The 21384-nt window shown below is 44.3% G+C and overlaps 1 protein-coding gene and 1 pseudogene across 5 annotated transcripts in view; one reads left to right on the forward strand and one right to left on the reverse strand.

Annotated features, from left to right (window-relative positions):
* The window catches only part of FGF1 (fibroblast growth factor 1), an 88363-nt gene that overhangs the window by 21530 nt on the left and 45449 nt on the right, over positions 1 to 21384 (forward strand). The window contains exon 1 of one of the 5 annotated variants that reach the window (XM_045577016.1): positions 2144 to 2269. The exons of the other annotated variants lie outside the window; for them this stretch is intronic. The gene's annotated coding sequence lies outside the window, so the exon portion shown is untranslated. Of the gene's footprint in view, positions 1 to 2143; positions 2270 to 21384 lie in introns of those variants that run through there. 5 annotated transcript variants of the gene reach the window in all.
* Positions 17738 to 18310, reverse strand: LOC118711035 (annotated as a pseudogene).

A 21384-nucleotide genomic window follows, 5' to 3' on the forward strand; every position in this document is an offset into this window, starting at 1 on the left:
GGAAGGAAGGCCTACTCTTGCATGGATTTTGTGCATCAGGCCTCTAGTTATTAATAATGCTGTATTGAACATCCTTCTCAAATCATTTATGCATAGTTATATCACTATCAAAGACAAAAGAACTTTAAAAAGATACTAAAATACAAAAAGGAGAAAGACACAATTTTAGGGTTCTTTTGGGTAGGCCAACTAGCATGTTTCTTCCATGTATCCTTCAGTATCACTTCCATCTTTAGAGATGTCATTTAGAGTACTTCCCATTTTCCCAGCTCCTTGTCATTCCTCATCTTTCACATATATTTTTGGTGCAATTCCACAATGGAAGTGAGCTAAGAAAAAGCCCAATTGTGGCTGAAATATGGGTCCTAAAGTTATACAACTGGGTTTAAATTCCAATCCTACCTCTAAACAGTGTGTGACCCTAGGCAAGTTCATTTTTCTGAGCCTCAGTTTCCCCATGTGTAAATGGCACATGCCTCAGAGGATGTAATGAGGTAGAAACCTTACAGCTCTCCTAAGTATCTGCCCAGCACGGAACAAACGCTCAGAAACATTGATTACTATTATTATGAAGGTGAAGGGAGACTTCCTCACAAGCACAGTGCTTTGGACAACTCCCTCCCAACCTAACTGCAGGGTCTAAGGAAAATGAATTTAAAAATCACTCAACATATGTTCTGGCTATATTACCTTTGTGTGTGTGTGTGTGTGTGTGTGTGTGTGTGTGTGTGTTGAAGTCTAAAGTGTTTTAAAAAACCAATTAAGTCTTTTGTCTTTTCTTGCCAAGAACCAGGTTTGTTGGAGTAGAGGATATATTTAAATTCTTTTGTTTACAGCTGCATAAGAAATGTAGCCTTTCTTTCCAATTAGCCAGCTGTGTTTTATAACTGTCCACCCTAAAATAAAAACAAAGCAGGCAAAGAAAGCAGGACTGTCTACATCAATTCTAAATTGCTCTGTTTTATATAGCAAAGTAAGAAATATATAACCCCAAAAACAGAGACCACAGAGAAAAACTAATCTGCCTCTTGTAGCATATGCCGTTTGTTAACACAGATTCCCTACCAGCACATAGTAGGTGCTCATTGAACCATGATGACTACATTTCTTGAATATATGTTTTCCTTACAAACAGCAGGCTGGTGAGAAATAAATCAGTATGCTCATTTAATCTAAATACTGCCGGGGCCTGTTCAGAGGGTCAGAAAGATATGTTAGATGATTAAATGACCAGATGCTTCTTTGAGTTTGTAAGTTGAGTGTTGGGAAATTTTTCCCACTTGAAATGTGTGTATGATCTTAGTGGAACTGTGTAGGGATTTCTCTGAACTGTCATCCTGGGGAGCCTATATGGGAAAGTACTTCTGACGGCCAGGCCAGGTTTTTCCTTTTCTGTTTAACTCCAGAAAATGTTCAGAAAACTCTGAGTATAGGTGCAACAGTGTATAAAAATGGCTCTAAAAAAAAAAATCACAGGTAACATGTCATTGTAAGGCAACCCAGCACTGGCACCTGTGAATGCCAGGTGGCACGCTGAAAGCTCTACTTGAGTTGCTTTGTTGCACCCTGATGCCCTACATGTGGGGCAGGCAGTGCCACTGGCCTCATTTTACAGATGGAGTCACTGAAGCTCAGAGAGGTGAACTGACTTTCTGGACTTACATCCAGGAAGCCTGATGTCAGCGCCCACGCTTCTGACCACAACTCCCCCTTTATTTCCTTACTTTGTCTCGCCAGGTCCCTTGTACTGGACGTGATGTCCTTAATAGGGGTGGCTCGATGGAGTAATAGGAACAATGAAACCCAGAGCAGGCTCCTCAAGGTCATACTGCAAATCGCAATTGCTGAGAGGTGTCCGCTTGTTTCCTTACACATATTAACTAGGAAACAGAGGCACTTTTCAAGAGAAAGCTAAACATGTCAGGCTGAGTCAGTGGCAAAGGATTAGATGGAGGCTAGTTGAATCCAGATTAATGTAATCTGGTTTGATCTGGGTGGTGACGTGCCTCAAGCACACCACGTGGTCAGACCTGGAGTCCAAAGCAGAAAGCTTCCCTTTCGCACACAGCCACTGCCTCTGCCTGCGCCTGTGAGAGCTAGTTAATGAGAACACCCTCTCTCCGCCTCACTGGACTGGACCCATTCATTTCCTTAACGAAGGAGAGTGGTGTGGAGCCCAGGCCCTCCCCCTGGGCCTGCCCTGCTCTGCTCCAGGCAGACCTACCTTTGTGAGCTCAGGTGGGCAGGACCTCTGTGGCATCCCAAGGAGGTAGGAGAGAGCCAGAGGGGAGGGCTGAGATGGGAAGGTTGGCAAAGGGAAAGGGCTGGTTGCCCAGGGGGCTGTACCCAGGCAGCCACCACCAGGCCAGCCAGGGTGCTTCCTCCATTCCTTTCTGCGCATGAACAAGGTAGGAGCTCTGCCCAGAGAGCCTGTAGGAGTGATGGCCAGGTTCCAAAGCCTTGCAGAGACCCCCAAAAGCATACACCCATGGTGTGGAACAGTTGGCAGTGGGAGAATGCCCACGCCTGCCATTTGATTGCTTCTCCCCAGGGACTCAGGAGGGTCAAAGGAGGGTGGCCTTTTCTCTCTTCATTTCTTCACTTGGCTGGGGTTTGGCTTGTCTTGCGATCATGTAGATATCTTTATATGCCACCTTGTCCTCCATATCCTGGCTTAAGTTCCCCATGTTATTTTCTGAATAGGTCAGAGGACATACAGACAGGCAGATAGACAGAACGATAATTAAGTGATCGTGGGGGGTCTTGTCTAACACGCCATGCTTTCTACCATCTGATTCAACGGTGCCTCGCTGTTGCTGCTTTTCATGAAACCTTACACCACCCCCTCCGGCACTTTGCATCATGACCTTAAGATTTTTAAGTGAGCAGAAATGAGTTTTGAGAAGCTGAGAGTTTTTGGCACGTTCCTTCAGCCATGAGAGTCACTCTGTTGTGTTACAAATCCAGGGACAAATCCTGTTTCCACATCCTCCCCAAGGGGGCAGGTCCCAGATGCTGCTCCTGATCCAACCACATGACACCAGACCTTGAAGGTGAGCCAGCAAAGTTACAGATGAAAGTCTGGGTTCTGCTGACACTGGGCTTGATGAGGCAAGGCAGGACAGTTATGAAAGGTAGGTTGCAGAAGGGAGGGGGTCTCACCTCAGAAAAGAAAGGTTTGGCAGAGAGCCAACCTGGGGAAAAGTCCAGAGCTCCATCTCTGGTGCTCACAAAATGGTGAGTAAAACTGACGCTCAAGGATGGACTTGGCAAAGCCTGTTAACCCATGAGACTCTGCAGTTTCCCCAAGAAAAGCCAGCCTGTGTGCTGTGCTTGCCAAGGGAAGCTGGGCAATGCTCTCAGGACCACGGAGAGCTTTGGGAGGGGAAGACCAGGAGAATCTGAAGAAATGGTGATGCTGTGGGTGTGCGAGTCATTAATGCTACAAACAGAAGAAAGCTTGATGGATTTTGACACACAGGCTTATTCGGCAGCGGTAAGAGGCTTTGAGAAAACATGCCATTTGCATTTAGGTCACGTGTGTGTACAGGGGACTCCAGCAAGAACAGAGGCAAAGGTTGTGGGGAGCCATCAAAGGCACCAGAGGAGGAAGGAAGATGAAGGGACAGAGAAAAGCCTTATTGGGGAGGTCTGGGGACATGAGTTGCTTGAGAAAACCCCAGGCAGGGTTTGTGGTGGCCTTTTCCAGGGGCAGCAGCCAACCTTCTTTCCAAGGTAAATAGTTCCTGAAGGAAAGTGTCCAGAGACCTGAGGAGGAGAGTGCTGGGCAGATGGAAAGCTAGCTCAGAAAGGAGGGAGGCAGGCAGAGGTGGGGAGATGAGGGGTGAGGAAGGGGAGGGGCTCAAGGGGAGGCAGGGGAGGCTGCAGTCCTAGACACTTATGAACTCAGGAGGGCCCATTTGGGTTCGAAGGTCCTTCCCCATTGGGAATCAGAGGTGGATATTTTATAGAGGGGCTCTGAGGTGCCTCAGGAATAATAATACCCCTCTTTAGGAAATCTTATTGTTTATTTGTATCATCCTCATTTAAGGTTTACTATACAATGCAGCACCATGCCAAGTAAGCAATTTACATAATTTTATCTCATTTATCTTCACATAACCCTATGAGTTGTTATCCCCCTTGTGCAGGAGAGGAAAATGAGGTTCTAAGAGAAAAACATGCCATGCCTAGCTCAGGTCTCATGGCGAGTAGTAGCTGGGTCAAGACTTGCCCTCAGTGGGGTTGACTCCAGAGCCCAGGCTCCTGTCCCCCAGATAAAAGGCCCAACCAGCCTTAAGAGCAGAAGGAAACCCCAGACATGAGCCAGGAATCTAGCACAGGAAACATAACCGCACTACACCTCAACTGACACTTACTGGATGTCTACTTCCATATTTTATCAAATCTAAGACACCATAAATTGTAAGATATGTAAGATTCACCATTATTTTATGTACCACTAAGAAAAGAAAAAAAATGCCTCGCATCCTGGTTTTAGAGATGTTAAAATACCAAAAGAAAATTGCCTCTGAGGCTTGGTGAAATATTTTAAGTGCTATTCTGTGCCAAGAGGTCTGCCTCTACAATCTCATTTCCCCCCAATAACAGCCCTTTCTCATCACCCCCACAACACAGATGAAGACATAGGGCTGCGAGCCTGGATCTGTCCTTGGCAACCTCCTGCACCAAAATTCCTGTCCTTAACTACGTTGCCACTGAAAGAGATGGGAAGACACCTTTGTCATTTGTTCTTTTTGGTGGACAGCCACCTGAGCCAAGCAGAAACACAATGATGGCACCTGACTTCCAGAGAATACAAAACCTTGCCTTGTTCCCCTTCACAGCCTCATCATCTGCGACTGGGTGCACTCTGAGTCTCAAGCTCCCTGTGAACTTGGGGAATGCATCTTTAGGTTATAAGTTCAGGATGATCTTTTCAGCTCTGTCCATTCATTTCCTAATTCATAAGCTTCTTCTGACCCATTCCTCCCCTTTTCAAAACTGTAGTTGGTGATTTGTGCCAGATTTTGTAACATCATCCTTGACCCTGAACTTTCTTCTCCCACATCTTCCTTGCCTCCTCCCATGTCTTAACTCTTTGGCTCCACCCTGGCTTGTTCAAGAACTGTCTTTGTGTATTAATCACTTCCCAGCCCTTTTTCTCTCTTCTTCATTAAGGTTCTTCTAGCATCCTTGCGGGTTAAAATAAAAGGGGAAAACAAGGTGGGACAGGAGGTTGTATGTGTGGGAAAAGCCAACTGGACAAGATTTCTTGTTTTAATTTTTAACCTCAAGATCTCCATCATCCACTGTGGGCTCTGTATCTACAAGCTGACCTCTTAATTTCCAATTTATGTCATCATCGCATATCCCCTCGCCCTCTGTCTTGACTTCTTGGCTATCCTTCCCATAGTTTTCCATTGTGAAGAAGGCAGTTGTACTTAACAAAACCTTCCTCATCTCTTGGAAACAGTCTTATTCCCTCCCCTCCCAGACACTGAGTCACTCTTTCCCTTCACATCTCTTCTCAAAGACTTCCCAGCACTGGAGATGAAGGATGGGGCTTGGCACTTTCCCCTTTCCCAATATTACTCCCCACTTCGATGGGAAATTAAAATCACAGCTTGGAAATGCCTCTTAAAGGGCAAACTTATTCTATTGGAACACGCCCACTCTATTTTTCCCCCTATGACCCTTCTTCTCACTCCTCTTCTATCCTTCACAATCTCTCTTCTTTTTCTTTGCATGACTGTCTCAACTCAGTCTAACTTCCCACAAAGCCCAACTAAGGGGAACTTTGACAAAATTCCCACTTTCAGTATATATAAACCCTATGGATGTTTTTTTTCAGTGTTTGCTTCAGTACAAATTTCTTTGCTCTAAGTTTCCCCAGGGCAGATATGTCTGCTTCACTCATTCACTCCTTACATGGTAAGGCTATTGTCATAAAGGTATGTTCTGTGAATGAATTACTAGCAGGCATTGCTAGGTTTCTGTGTCCATTTGGGATGGGAGCTCCATGAAGGCACCCATTCAACAAATATTTACTGAGACCTTACTGTGTGCCAGCCCCTTGGTTAAGCATTACAGATAGAATAATAAACAAAACAAAAATTCAAGCTCTCTTAGAGCTTACCTTCTTCTACAAAATGACTGTATAAAAAATTATTAAGTTGATGTGTCATCTTGGATTCTAAGTGTGTTGAAAAAAATCTTGAAATGACTAAAAGTTGAATTCATATTTGTCCTAGGAATACTAAGAAACTGGAAAGAAGAGTTGGTTAGAGAATGAGATGAGAACATTTTTAAGAGCTTTATTGAAATATAATGTATATATCATACAATTTACCCATTTAAAGTGTATAATTCAATGGTCTTTAATATATTCAGAAGGGTACAACTATTGCCACTATCTGTTCTCAGGACATTTTCATCATGCTAAAAAACCTACACCCTCTATGTAGTCATATCTCATTCCCTCCTCTCCGGCAACCACTAATTTACTTTCTGTCTCTATGGATTTGCCTACTTTGGTATTTTATATAAACTAATCATACAATATACAGTATTTTGTGACCAACTTCTTTTACTTATCATAATGTTTTCAAGGTTCATCCATGCTGTAGCATGTTCTTTGTACTTCATTCCTTTTTATAGCTGAATGATATTACATGGTATGGCTATACCACATTTTGTTTATCCATTGATGGATATTTGAGTTGTTTCCACCCTTTGGCTATTATGAATACTGTTGTTATGAACATTAGTGCACACATTTTTGTATGATATGTTTTCATTTTTCTAGGGTCTATCCATAGGACTGGGTTTGTTGGGTCATATGTAACTCTATGGATAATCATTTAAGGAACTCTAAAACTATTTTCCAAAGTGGCTACACCAATTTTATCTTACCATCACCAATTCGAGGACTCTGATTTCCCTACATCCTTGCCAACACTTGTTATTATCCATCTTTTGATTATAGCCATCCTGGTGGATGTGAAATGATTTCTCACAGTTGATCTGCATTTTCCTAATGGATAATGATGCGAAACATCTTTTCATGTACAGATGACAGCATCTGTATTATGCCTTATTCCCAGACAGTACCTGCATATCATAACCATTGTTGAATGAACATAACCAAGAATGAAGCCAAGAAATGTGCCTGGAAGGACATTGGTTCTATTAGCTATGACAGGCCTGGAAAGGGAATGGTTCTATGAGGGAGAATATTTTGTAAATATGAAGCAATGTATTTTGATCCCTCCCACTCTATCCTGCTGCCTTTAAACCATGTTCCATTTGGAACCTCCCTTCCTGGAGGCTGGGCCAGGAGGCCTGTTGCCTGGAGCCTGAGAAGAAAGAGGAACATAGAATAAAGAGAGAAGACAGCTGGCTCAAGCATGCAGATTTGCGGAAAGATTTGCGAAATTGCTTGAGCTCCCCTTTAACATAGTGAGGGCGAATCTGGCAGACAGACTGTGCAGTTTCTACCACTGTGTGGGGGCATTTGAGGGTAGGGCAGCTGGCCCTGCAACATGGGGAGTCCCAGAGGGTCAAAAGGGTGGATGGATGTGATTTGGTGGCCAGTGGGTGTAGTTTGCACTCAGGGGTTCCTGCTGTTCCTGTGTGATGCGGATGCTGAGACAAGAGCCAGAGGCCAGGGGCAGACCTGGGTGGGGAGGCAGAGACGCAGTGAGGCCCACAGCCAGCAAATGCTGGTCAGCCAAGGAGCCGCCCTGGGCCCTGACCAAGCCATATAAGACCAGAACCTCAACTTGAGCCATGAAGGCTGTGGTGGGCAGTCAAGGGCTCCACACCAAGACCTTGGGCCCCAGAGGCCTCTGAGTGAGGGTCTCCACTCCTTCAGGGAGAGGCTGAGTTACCCCACTGCTCTTACAGCAAGATGATACTAGAGGAGGAGCTGGAAGGGAGGCCGCAGATGGAGGGCTCTCAGGGGCAGAGCAGGACTTAACAGGCTTTTTAAATTCTTTCATTGGATAAAACTGAAGCTGTTTCTCAACTACCTAATAGGCGAGGTCTTGTGAGAAAGCCCAGATTACAGACAAGCAAAGAGGAACTGCAGTTACGTTATGTGAGAAAGCCGGTGCCCCACCACTTGGGCCTGTTTGGGGCTGGTTAGCACAGCAGTGAACTAGCCCAACTCAGGGCAGCGGGAACAGAGACATGGTTGGAACCTGACCTCAGCCTAAGAGTGTGGCTGTGTCTGTGCCCAATTCTAGGGCCTGCTATGGAGTCAGGGAGCATCTGGGCAAGAGAATGCCTTTCTTTTAATCAGAAAAACAGCTCAAAGTGCATTCATTTGTCACCATTGGCTATGATTTTAAAAAATATATTTTTATTTGTTTTAGAGAGGAAAGGAGAGGGAGAGATAGATACATTAATGTTGAGAGAAAATTATTGATTGGCTGCCTCCTGCACACCCTCTACCTGGGAACAAGCCTGCAACCCGTTTGGGAATCAAACCATGACCTCCTGGTTCATAGATGGATGCTCAATCACTGAGCCAAGCAGGCTGGGCTGGCTATGATTTTTAAGAAGCATTTGGAGGCATTTGGGTGGGCCAGGCTAGAGTAACTTCACTCCTCTAGCAGTGGCACCACCAGTTTTGAGCCCTTACTTTGTTTTAGGTGCTGTACTCACTCTTACACGTGCCAATGAATCCTCCAACAACTATCCCCTATTAGTCATATTTCATAGATAAGGATCGAGGGCTTGGTGAGGCTTTCAGGATATTCTATGGGTCCATGATTAGAGGTACGTGAAAAGTAATCTAGCTGCTGAGGCTGGGCTTGGGGCACTGTGTACGCTGCCTCTCACTTTTCCTTCCTAAAACGTCCCCTTAGAATCTAAGCAAGAGCTGGCTAAAAGCTTTTATTGAAAAAGTTTTCAACGTTATTGTTCTGTATTTGTAGAAAAAACAAACTCTCCCATTTCACAATAATAAGGATGGTTAAATAGAAACATGACATGTAACCAAAGTAGGAAACCCGAATGAGAACTCTGCATGGCCAGTCTTCCCCCAGCACAAGCCAAATCCAGTAAACTCAAGGCCTCAGCTTTGCTAGTTATGCAATTATTTCCAAAGACATTGTACTCAGCTCAGCCCAAAGCGTGTGTGCTTCCACTCATCCATTTGCCAACCCACCTCTCTACCCATTCATTCATCCACCCATCCATCCACCCATCCATCCACTCATCCATCCATCCATCCTTCTATCTGTCCATCCATCCATCCATCCACTCATCCATCCACTCATCCATCCATCCATCCATCCATTTAGTTTTTCATTTCACAATTATTGAACCTGCCACATACCAGGCACTAGGGACCCAAATAAAGCAGGCAGTTCTTTCCTTTGAGAAGTTCGCACTTGGGGCAGAAGCACCCCCTTAGTACCGTATATTCGGGTACTAGACATGGTTCAGCATGTGTGCAGTGAGAGTAGATAGGGAGGGGAATGGAGAGAGTTCGGCATGAGAAGGAGGGAATGAACTGCCCCAGATCTCCCTGCGTCTCTCTTCTTAAAATGTCTCAACTTAAATGTTGCCTCTTCAAGGCATCTTACCTGACCATTTATTTTAAAGTTGGATTTACTTTTCCTCTCTTGGATCCTTGACATTGTATTTGTCTTTCTTTGTCCTTTAATTCGGTGGTGTAGTCTGTAAAGTCTCAGGTACAATGCGGTTCCATTAGGACAGGGACTGCAACTTTTTTCACAAAAATATCTCGAAGCCCTGACATAGGGTGGGCGCTCTGTTTGTTGACTGAATGAATGAAGGTTTGTATGTTGGCCTGCAGGCAGTGAGGTATAATGAAGAATGCTTGAGCAAGAAAAGGATACGATCAGATTTGTGGTTTGGGAGGACAAGGCTGGAGATTTGGATGAGATGAGGAGAATAAACTACACCGAGAAAAATTAGAAGCACTTGTCTGGGATTAGGGTCAAGATTTTGTTGGCCTGACCCAAGACATTAATGGTAGGGAAGGAAAGGAATAACAAATGTAAAGAATATTTAGGTTGAGTCATTAGGAGATGCCTGTGGGCAGGCAGGGAAAGGCAATATGACTAAGGTCAGTTGTTTGGGATACTCTGTGACTGCTGTCCTGTCATTAATTAAGGCAGAGGCAATTTGGGATTTGGGAGACATGGGTAGAATCTGAGGTAGACAAGGACACTAGGGAGACAAAGAGAGTGCACACCCTGTTGAGAGGACACGCTCTAAGGGATGCTGGACTGCAAAGGATGGCTAAAGGAAAAGAAGCCAGGACAGGATGCCAAGCAAGGGCAGTTAAAGAGACAGAAGACCCAGAAGCCAGGGCTACTGTTGAAACCAGATAGAGGAGAACAGCCTACAATGGGATTAAAAGCAGGAAAGTCCAAGAGAGAGGGCTGTGGAAACCCTGGTTCAGCCATGGCATCTCCAGCCATGGGGAAGGTGGGTGCAATGGGCCACATATTCTGGTGGTTAAAGAGAAGCCAGACAGCAGGAGTTCCAGGCAAAATCTCCCAAATGGTAAATGTCAAATCAATTAAGAACAACCACAACCAGTGGTGGCTCCAGCAAACTAGATAGCTTCCGGCCACATCTGGCTCCTGGGTCATTTGTTTATAACCCTGGTTTTGTCAGAGATTGTGGCCTAGCTTTTCCTAGGAGAGATTTTAGAATCAGTTAAGGGATAATTCATGCATATTATTCTAGAGCTTCTTTCTCTCCCACTCATCTATGTACATATACATTTAGCTCTTTTTTACTCTGCCCAGTATTTGCTTGGCTGTATCATTCACTTTATCAATTCATTATCGATGCCACATAACACCATGTTGGTGTTATTGCACACCGTGCTGCAGTGAAGCACATTCATTGATCTCTGGACACTAGTGAGTCCTTCCACAGGGCAAATTCTTAACACTAGACCTGCCAGTCACAGATTGGCACACAGTGTGCTGTTTTCTCAAAGGATTTGTTGAAGTTGCTCTTCCCTCGGGCCTGGGAATGAAAAATGCAGGGAAGATGTATGTCTAAGGAAGCTTGTAAATGGAAAACAAAGCTTTAAAGGATCTCCACCTGACAAATATACCAGGTGGGGCAAACATAGGTTTACTGTTGTTCATGTGAAAATAAATACAATAATTAATAAATAATACAAGAATGAACTCTGTTTTTTGCATACTCACAACTATAAACCTACTATTGCCCCACCCTGTACAGCTTTCTTTTTAATCAGGATGCTGTGGGTAGGGTTGTATTTATGAATAGGTAACTCTTAGTCATGAATCAAATAACTAGAGAGAGAAAACTTTTACCTCTCCTTTCCTTTAGTCATCGATCTTCTAGGCCTAGAGTCAATATTTGAAGAAGGCAGTTACTCCCTGGGGCCCAATGAAACATGTGAAAAGAGTCCTGTTGTGGGGAATTTGATCACAGATTTCAGGGAGATCAAAGGCTGAAGTCCGTTAAATTTATTTATTTTTAAACATGATTATACCTCTGGGATTTGGTATTTAATCTGTGAAATCATCGGATTAATTATGTTTTCAGAAGATCATTCTTTGCCACCTGAGAGGGGGAAACCCCTCTATCATCCTGCAGAGAACACAAAAACACCCAAGAGAAACTAAGAGGAGGCCTCAACAGCCTCTCTGCAGGGGCCCTGGGTTTCAGACCCACAGGCGGCACACTTAGCTCAGAGCGCCCTCTTCTGGACTCGGGCTCCACTGCACCTGCCCGGGCCTCGCCCACCAAGACCATGACAAGTCTGATTTTTAGTGGCCAGAAAGCTGCTCCAATTTTAACTTCAACACATCTTTGAGTTTCTCTGCCTTCGCCACTGAAACCCCAAGATGGTCTTTTTCAATATTTGTGCTATCTTTTCAGGTCTCACAGAACTCTGTCTCCTCTTTAAAAATGACTCCTTGGTTACTGTTTTCAAAAAATAGCCTCCTTTCATCTGAGTTAAGTCATTGGATTCCAGTTACATTTAACTGTCGGGAATATATTAATGGTTTTGGGTAGGTGGGAACTAGGTCTAGACGCCACAGGAGAAGGGCAGACAGTTCTAGGTGTCCTCACCCAATGGTTAAGATTGAGGTTTTCTATTTCACAGGAAAATGCAGTCAGAACCTTAAGTCAGCCTCAATATTTCCTCTATCCATGTAACAAATGTTTGCTGAGCACCTATTATGTGCCAGGGAATGTGCTAGGTAAGGGACAAGATGACGACAGTGTCGCCTTAATCCAGGCGTCTTCAAACTACGGCCCGTGGGCCACATGAGGCCCGCAGAGGAGTCTGATCCGGCCCGCCAGGTTTTTTGGGCAGTGAGCGCAGCCGAGGTGTTACAGTAGGAATTAGTAGTTCATATAGTCCGGCCCTCCAGCTCTCTGAGGGACCGTGATCTGGCCCCCACTTTAAAAAGTTTGAGGACCCCTGATCCATTGTGTGTAATAACTAGGTGGTGTACTTATTGCAAAATGCTTGGAAATCTAAGAGCGTCATAATGGGTTACTGGAGCCTCAATAAGGTGCTTTCAAATGACCTGTTAATCTATCGCATCCTGCTCCCATTAAATTTAACTAGCTTATTCCTCTCCATTCAGAAATGGCTTCTTTATAACTTCTTAAAAGGGGCCATTCAATCCTCCAAAGAAACATGTTCATAATCTGTTAGGAGAGGAAGGAGGAGGCCGGATGAAAGAAAACAGCTTTTCCAAATAACTGCCTGTTTTGCTTGGAGCCAGGGTGGGCAGAGCTGAGGCCGGGTCCTGTTTGGATGTGGCAGCCTGTGGTTACCTGGCACCGGCTTCGCAAACCCTGCTGGGGAAACCCAGCCTGCAGCCCACAGCTCCCTCCTCACCCTGCCCATCCTCCAGGCAAGAGCGGCCCCTTCTCTCTCGCATTGGGCTATGGGAGCCTTTTCCCAGACAGAGGAGTATCAGGTCCTGAAAAAGGCCGGCCCCAAGAATGGGTGCTTCCTGGAACTGAACCACCGCATTTGAGGAGCTGAAGACATCACTGACAACTGGAGAACCAGGCAAGATCATCCCAGACTGATAAGGGGATGACACAAGGCCAAGGGCTGTGAAAAGTCAAGCCCAACATAGCTCCCAAATGAGGTCCACACGTTATTTATATTCTGACTTTTACTAAACTTTAGATGAACCTTGGAGAGGCAGACATCCTTTCTTCCTCGCTTCACTTGGATTTATAACTGAAATACGATGCTTCTTTGAAAAGTCCTAGATCACATGTGTCAAACACAAGGCCCGCGGGCCAAATCCGTCCCGCCAGGCCTTGCAATGTGGCCCGCACCGCGCTGTCATCACTGCACTCCACTGCGTTTCCATCACAATGACAGTTTATGACTGTTCAGTAAACCATTCGGCCCGCGATTTAGGCTGGATTTTAGATTTTGGCCCCTTCTCTGATTGAGTTCGACACCCCTATCCTAGATCCTTCTAGCCTGCTATCCAAAATACACGTGAACTAGGATTAAAAAAAAAAAAAAAACCTAACACCCCCCTCCCCCCCGCAAACCACTCCTGATTTCCAGAGCGATGGCTCTGAACGATTGTATTTTATGGGCTCACTCCATTAAAAGTTCTGAGTTTTCAGGTGCTCTTTCCCCAGGGACACTGTTCAATTAAATCCAGTTCATTCGACTCAACTCAGCAAATATTTACTGACCTGAGCACTGTGTTAGAAAAAGACCCAGACATGCGCTCAGGAAATTCACAGACCAAGGGATGAGACGGGCGAATAAATAAATCCTTTCAGTCCAGTGGGGTAAGTGCAATGATGGAATCATGTACAAGGCGGTGCTTGACAGCCTCTGCTTGCATGGAGTTATGGTCTGGAAAAAAAGAACCAGATGATAACAGCCACCCGAGTTTTTATGGGGCCTCTGGCCAGGGTGTCCAGTAGGACACCCTTGAAGAAGTTGCACCCATGACTGAAAGATGGGTCAGGGCAAATTAACAGTAGGGTGGAGGGAACAGTGGGCCAGGCCTGGGGGAAGAGCATGTGCAAAGGAACTGTGGCAGGAGATCACAGACTGTAACCCAGGGACCAAAGCAAAGCAGCGGCCAGAGCCTGGGACTGGACGGGGAGAGCTGGGTGGCCGGGCCAGAGAGGTCACAGGGCCAATCCCATGTATCAGCCACGGTCTTCACTTCTGTGCACTCATTTCCTATCGGTGTGAAGGGGATCAGAGCATTGTCTACCCTGTAGGAGTGAGTGCATCCCTTTAGCACTAAGGCATGTGCTGTCAGTATCAGCTGTAATTATCATCCTCCTCATCTCACCAGGATGAGTCTGTGAATGAGGGCCATGCTGGCCCAGGTCAGATAGGAGGTCTCAGAGGCCACAGAAATTAGCATACGCTCCTGTAAGAGTAACCAGGGGCTTTCTGGAGACATTCTGAATGAGTGACTGGCTGGGCTGCTGACCACAAGGCTCAAAAACAACCAACCAAGAGTTTATCCCCAAATACCCAGAAAAAAAAAAAAAAAAGAAAAAAAAAAAAACGAGACAGAGGAAGGAGGACAGCGCCTCCCGAAGAAGGCTGACTATAAATGGAAAATTACCCTGGGAGAAAACACATCTTATTTGATGTGAACCCATTTTTGACTCTGTCTGGAAATCCAGGGCAGAAGGAAGTGGAGGGGACAGGGGTGAGCAGGGGTGCCCAGGCCGAGGCTGCCTGCCCGGGGACAGTGAGGAAGGGCTGCCGCAGCTGCCACGCACCCTCATCTCATGCCAGACACGGAACAGACCCTGGGCTCCTGGGCTGCTTCTGGGTGGTGGCATGTGCCCAGGGCTCAATGTTGGCCCACAGCTGAGGCGGGGAGCAGGAGCTAGGCTGGGAAAAGGTAACATGGGAGAAGCCGCAGGGGAGTATGGGGAGCAGGCCTGGCGTTCCTGGGCCGCTTCTGTTTCCTAAAATGACTTGTCGCAGCACTGAGTGAAGATAGCAGATCCAATAAGCGCTGAATAAATGTTAGCTTATAAATTAATCAGTACTCTCTTCTGAGCAGCTTGGAGGCTCCATTACCCTTGGCTTCTAGTGCCAGTTCTACAACCCATTTGCTGGGTGGCACCGGGTAATTTCCGAACATGTCAGTGCCCAATATTTCTCACTCAAAAAGAACTGTGACCTTCCTGTATCAGTGGCTCTACTTCAAAAAAGTTAACCGTAATAAAGGGCAACAATTGGTGACATGCTTCACTATGTGCCAGACCTGTTAAGAACCTTCCTGGGAGGTTAGAGTCCCGGTACTCAGACCTGGAGTCAGAAGGTCTGGGTCTGGATCCCTTCCAGGATCTGTGGCCTCAAGCAATTCCTTAACCTCCCTGGGATCTGGTTTCTAAAGGCAACATAAGTGTCCATTCCTAGAGAATACAGGCAAATACAATGTAGGCAATTGGAACAGTCATAACTTACATAATTTACTTATTCAACTAATATTACAGATAATACATCAAAATGGATAGTCTCAGATACAATGTTGAGTGAATAAAAGCAAATTGTGGAACTATACATACAGAGCACACTGCTTCTGTGTCTTGGCCACATAGCCACACACATACACACACACACACATTATAATAGTAATTGTCTTGGAGGAGGAGATAGAAATATTATGAAGAGAAACAAAGGGAATGTCAACTTTCTCTCTAACGTTCTATTTCTTTTCTATAAAAAATATCTGAACTAAATTTGAGAAAATGCTAACATTTATTACATCTGGGTAGAGTGCACACAGGTATTTTTTGCTACTTCTTTTTTATTTTTCTTAAATAAAAGGAAAGCCGACTCTGTTGTCCCTGGGCATTGTTTCCTTCCCTGAAGGCAGCCTGATGTTATTTTATTTGTACCTGCCTAGGTCAGTCTGTACCTTAACAAGCATGGGAATCTAATCTGATTCTCCCCCACCCTCTCTAGGACCTGGTCTTATTAATTATTTTTGATCTTCAATTGATCCAGTCCCTTTCCTGTGGGTTTCTTCTTATTGACAAACATCCTCAGGTCTCTCATTTAAGAAAACTCTCCATTCTCCAGTTCTCTCCATTCTTACTTCCTCACGAAATGATTTTCTCTTGGTGTGACCACAGCCCTCCTGGGAGGGTGGTGTGGTCTTGCTGCCTCCAATTCCTCATCCCTGACTAAAGCATTTCCTCCTCTCTCCTGGATTCCCCATCCACCCATCTGTGGAAGTAGAACTCAATGATCATTTCTTGATCTTTATGTTTCTTGACTCTTCTGCAGATTTTGATATTTTTGGTCACCCCTTTCTTGACCCTGTTTCCTGTTCTGACTTTCGTAGCATTCTTCATCAGTCTGTTTCTTTTCTTCTTTGACTCAGCTCCCCTTCTCTTGCAACCATATTGGGACTCCCCCACGCCCACCAATTCTGTCCTCTTCTCTCCACTGATGACCTCATCAAGCCCCTACTCCAGCCACAATGAGCTTTTGGTGAAGATACTCATTTCCTCTTGAGTTCTCTTCCTAAGTGGCTTCAGAACCACATTTCCAACTGTCTGAAGAGCACACCCACCTCAATGTCCTGCATACAGCAAGCTCAGCCTGCCAAATTCAACACACTTACCCTTCGGGAATTCTGTATTTCAGTGCATCTCAAATTTACTAATATGCATACAGATCACCTGGAGAATTTCCATTCTCCAGGTCAGGGTTTCTTAAGCAGCAAAGGGTGTGATTTGACTTAAGCAATCTGCTGTAGGAGGGCATAAAATTGAAACGAGGAGGCAGATAAGAAATATCGATGGTTTGGAACCTTGTGGCAAACTTCTGGTGAAGCTTCTGGTTCTGTAAGCTTCTGTAAGCCCCTAGGGTGGGGCCTGAGATCCTGCACTTATAACAAGTACCAGGGTGATGTCTATGCTGCTGGTCCAAAGACCCCACTTTGGGTAGCAACATGCTAGAGAAATTTCCATTCTTCAGGTCAGGGTTTCTTAACTCTGCAAATCAGAACCAACTGGGAATTGCGCCAGTTATAGCATGGTTTAATAAATGTACATATGGCCCTGGAACACAATTTGGCAAGTCCTGAAAAATACTAAGAATAGAGTTACCATATGACCCAGCAACTCCTCTTCTTTTCTACCTGAAAAACTCAAAAAACATTTATTCACAAAGATATATGCGCCCCTATGTTCGTTGCAGCATTATTCACAGTGGCCAAGACATGGGGATGACCAACATGTCCTTCTATAGATGATTGGATAGAGAAGATGTAGTACATATATACTATAGAATACTATCCAACATAAGAAAAAGTGAAGTACTGCCCTTTGAAACAACATGGATGGACCTGGAGAATATTATGCTAAGCGAAATAAGTTGGTCACAAAAAGCTAAGAACCATATGATTTCACTCATTTGTGGGATATAAAGCTGAATCTTATAGACATAGACAACAGTATGGTGGTTATCAGAGAGAAGGGGGTAGGAGTAGTAAAGAATAAAGGGGGCCAAATATATGGTGATGGAAGATTATTTTACTTTGGGTGATGGGCACATAAGGCACTATATAGATCATGTATCATAGAAACGTACACTTGAAACCTACTAATAATGAACTTATTAACCAATATCACCCCAATAAGTTTAACTTAAAAATAATAAAATAAAATATCACAAATAAGTATGAGGAATTACCTGGCATCTTGCTCATTCTATAATTGGACAACTTAGACCTCATTCATCAGGCTGCTGAACTGTTCCTTTTTCAGAAATAGAGATGCCATCCAAATTTTTTCTGATATCCTTCTTTTTAACTGTTGTGGCTTGCTGAATCAAAACAGCTGCATTTATTCAGTATCATTTCCTTCAAAAATTAACTCATCTTTTTGGGCTTGAGTTACTGAACAAGCAACATCTGACCTCATCCAAACCCTGTGGACGTATTTTTCACTCAGGGAATTTCTGATTTCAACAAGAGAAACATTCTCTGGATAACCAACGATGATGGGGAAGTGAGCGTACACAGACCTCACCTTGTAATGGAAACCCAGGGTGACAACCTTGATCATGTTCTGTACATGGCTGCAGATGGTGTGAATGGCAGCCAGTTTCTTCCTATTTCCCCACCATCTGTCAGCCAGCGCCTCTTCTTTTTCTTTCCAAGGAGACTGAGTTCTATTGTACATTGATGTGACTGAAGTTCCTCCACAGGGTGCCTCTGGGGCCTTTCACAATAACTGTGTGTCCCATCTCGTTTTCTGGGACGTTGACAGTTAGATTGCTGAGAGTGGTCCTCATTCACAATAGATGTGGTAAAGTTTACCGTCATATTTTTAAACTGACTGACTTTCTGGATGATGTTATTTGGCATAAATAAACAGGATATTAGGGGGTTGGAGCAAGCAAAAATGTGTAGATGGCAAAAACATTTTTTTTCCAAATAAATTACCACTTTTTTCTGCCTTGTCCCAACCTAAACAAATGAATCAGAATTTCTGGGTATGTGGTCCAGGCATCAGAATTCCATAAATATTGATTTTCTGTTGGACTAGGATTGTGCTCAAGACTGAAGAGATGGTAGTAAATAAGACAAAGCCTATGGAATTTACATGTTAATGGAAGTGGTGGTGATAAAATAGAAAAATACACAAATGTTGGAGAACATTTCTAGCACGTGCTATGAAGGAAAATTTTGAGTTCTGAGATAGAGAAAATCTGAGAAGGGGCAGCTTAATCAGAATTTCAGGAAAGGACCTTCTGCAGAGATGACCTTGGAGCTGAAATATGAACCCTGAGGAGATGGACACACAAAGGTCTAAGAAAAGAGAAGCATTTCTGGCTGAGGAAACAATGTTTCAGGCAGAGGAACAGCAAATGCAAAATGCTGTGGCAGGTCCATGCTGGGTGAGTTCAAGGAAGAGAAGGAAAGCCAATGATGTAGGTGAAGCACACTGAACAAGGGAGGAAATGACTGGGAGGAGGCCGTGAAGAGGCTGGAGCCTGATCATGAGCCTGTAGGGCACAGTCTTCCTATGAATAGAGCAACAGGAAGTCACGAGAAGGTTTTAAGCAGCAAGGGGTGTGATTTGACTTAAACAATCTGCTGTAGGAGGGCATAAAATTGAATCGAGAAGGCAGATAAGAAATATCGATGGTTTGGAACCTTGTGGCAGTAATGGAATGATAGAAGAGGTCAGACAGGATATATTTTGGAGATAGAACTAATAGGACTTGCTGGTGAATTGAATGGAGTGAGAAGGAGAGAAAAAGAATGACTTCTCTGTTTGGGGGCTGAGGCACTGGGGGCATTTATTGTTTTGAAATTTTTGAGAAAGGAAAGCTTGGAAATTGGGTAAAAGTAATCAACTGTTCTGTTTGGGCCATCTTAAGTTTAAGATAATTATTGGGCATCCATGTGGAGATGTTGAGCAGGAAGTGTGTTGTATGACCTGGCTTTAAATTATCTTTCCAGCCTTACCTCCCTCTCCCGTGAACTCATCATATATAAGCCATCCTTAATTCAAAGTGTACTGCTTCCTCTTCTCACCTTGCATTTCCCCAACTCTGTTCCTTGCCCATGTAGTGTCCCCTGTCCAGTGTACCTGCCAATCTTGGTCTTTTGAGACTTTAATCATGTATACAAACCATCTCAAATAACCGCTCCTCCCCTATATCTCCATCCTCAGTGCTTTGTGTCTGGGAACTCCCATTAAAATGTGATGTCTTATTTGCAAAATTCATCACATTTCCCCACCCAATGTATATTTACCTCCCCCTGCTGGGCTATAAGTTCCTAGAGGGCAGGACTGGCATCCTGCCCTTTAGGAGATCTTCCATGATATCCACAAACATACCCAGCACATAAAAGGCTGTTCATTAAATGTCCTGAATAAATGAGTGACTAGGATATGTCCTGAGATGAGAGTCTGAGGTTAACCTAGACATTGGTGATCAAAGGTGGGAAGTGTTCTTAATCCCGGCAGACCTGTTGATTGCTGAGTCTCTGGGTCATTGGCATGAAACCACCTAGTGCAATGCTAAGAGCCTTGGCACATGTATATCATTGTGTATCTCCATATGGTAATGTCCGTAATCTGCTTGTGGCCAAGAGTATATTCTTTTAAAAAAAATCTGAATCTTATTTATGAACTCACTAAAGAAGCCCATTATTAGAAAAGCTGGCAGTATATTCTTTCCTAAGAAAAATGCTTACAGTGTAATCAGCATCACTGCTGCTCCATGCCCAATTTTGATCAGGTGCACTTTGATCCACTTTGCTTTCTGTTCATGCATGTACCTTATGCTGGTGTTGAATCCTAATCATTATACATCCTTGTGCCCATCTGTCCATGAGGCTTCATTAAAATCAGACTGATTTATTATCATGCATTTTGCTTCACTGTGTGACAGGTCATGGAATAGGAAGTGGGGAAGAGACAATCAGATATTTAGTGGGGGTCTTTGTAAGCAAGCTGACAAGCACGTAGAATCGAGAGAAAGACAAGATAGAAATGAAGAGTAGTGACTTTGGAAAAAGGCCGGATGTGATCTCAGCTCAGAAGGGTGTGAGAGGGAATAGATGAAGAAGGAAGGGTATGAAGTCTGAGGGAGATTAACAGAGTAATACAGACGGTCCCTGACTTACAGTAGTTTGACTCATGACTTTTCAACTGCATGATGGTGTGAAAGTGATATGCATTCAGAAGAAACTGTACTTCATATTTTGTATTTCTATCTTTCCTGGGCTCAGGGATATCCGGAGCAATACTTTCTCATGATGTGGGGTAGCAGCAGTGAGTACAGCTCTGTCAGCTATGTGATCATGAGAGTCAACACTGATACTCTACAGCGTATTCACTGTGTGATGATTGTACCCAACTGTATGCCACTAAAAGTGTTTTGAGCACAGTTAAGGTAGGCTAGGCTGAGCTATGAATGTTCAATAGATTAAGTGTATTTTCACTTACGATATTTTCATCTTACAATGGGTTTATTGAGATGTAACCCCATCAGAAGTTGAGAAGCATTTGTATAAACATAAAGGATAGAGAAGTAATGGAGACTATTGCAGGAGGATGGTAACATTATCAATACCAGCACTTAGGCCCTACCTGGTTTGGCTCAATGAATAGAGCATTGGCCTGCAGACCAAAGGGACCAGGGTTCAATTCTGGACAAGGGCACGCACCTTGGATGCAGGCTCCTCCCTGGCCCGGGGCCCTGGTTGGAGCAAGTGGAGGAGGCAACCAATCAGTGTGTTTCTCTCACATAGATATTTATCTCTGTCTTTCCCTCTCTCTAAAAGATCAATGGAAAAATATCCTTCAGTGAGGATTAACAACAATAATAAAATACCAGCACTTAGTACCCAC

The sequence above is a fragment of the Pipistrellus kuhlii genome, unplaced genomic scaffold, assembly GCF_014108245.1.
Source record: "Pipistrellus kuhlii isolate mPipKuh1 unplaced genomic scaffold, mPipKuh1.p scaffold_m20_p_8, whole genome shotgun sequence".
NCBI lineage: Eukaryota > Metazoa > Chordata > Mammalia > Chiroptera > Vespertilionidae > Pipistrellus > Pipistrellus kuhlii.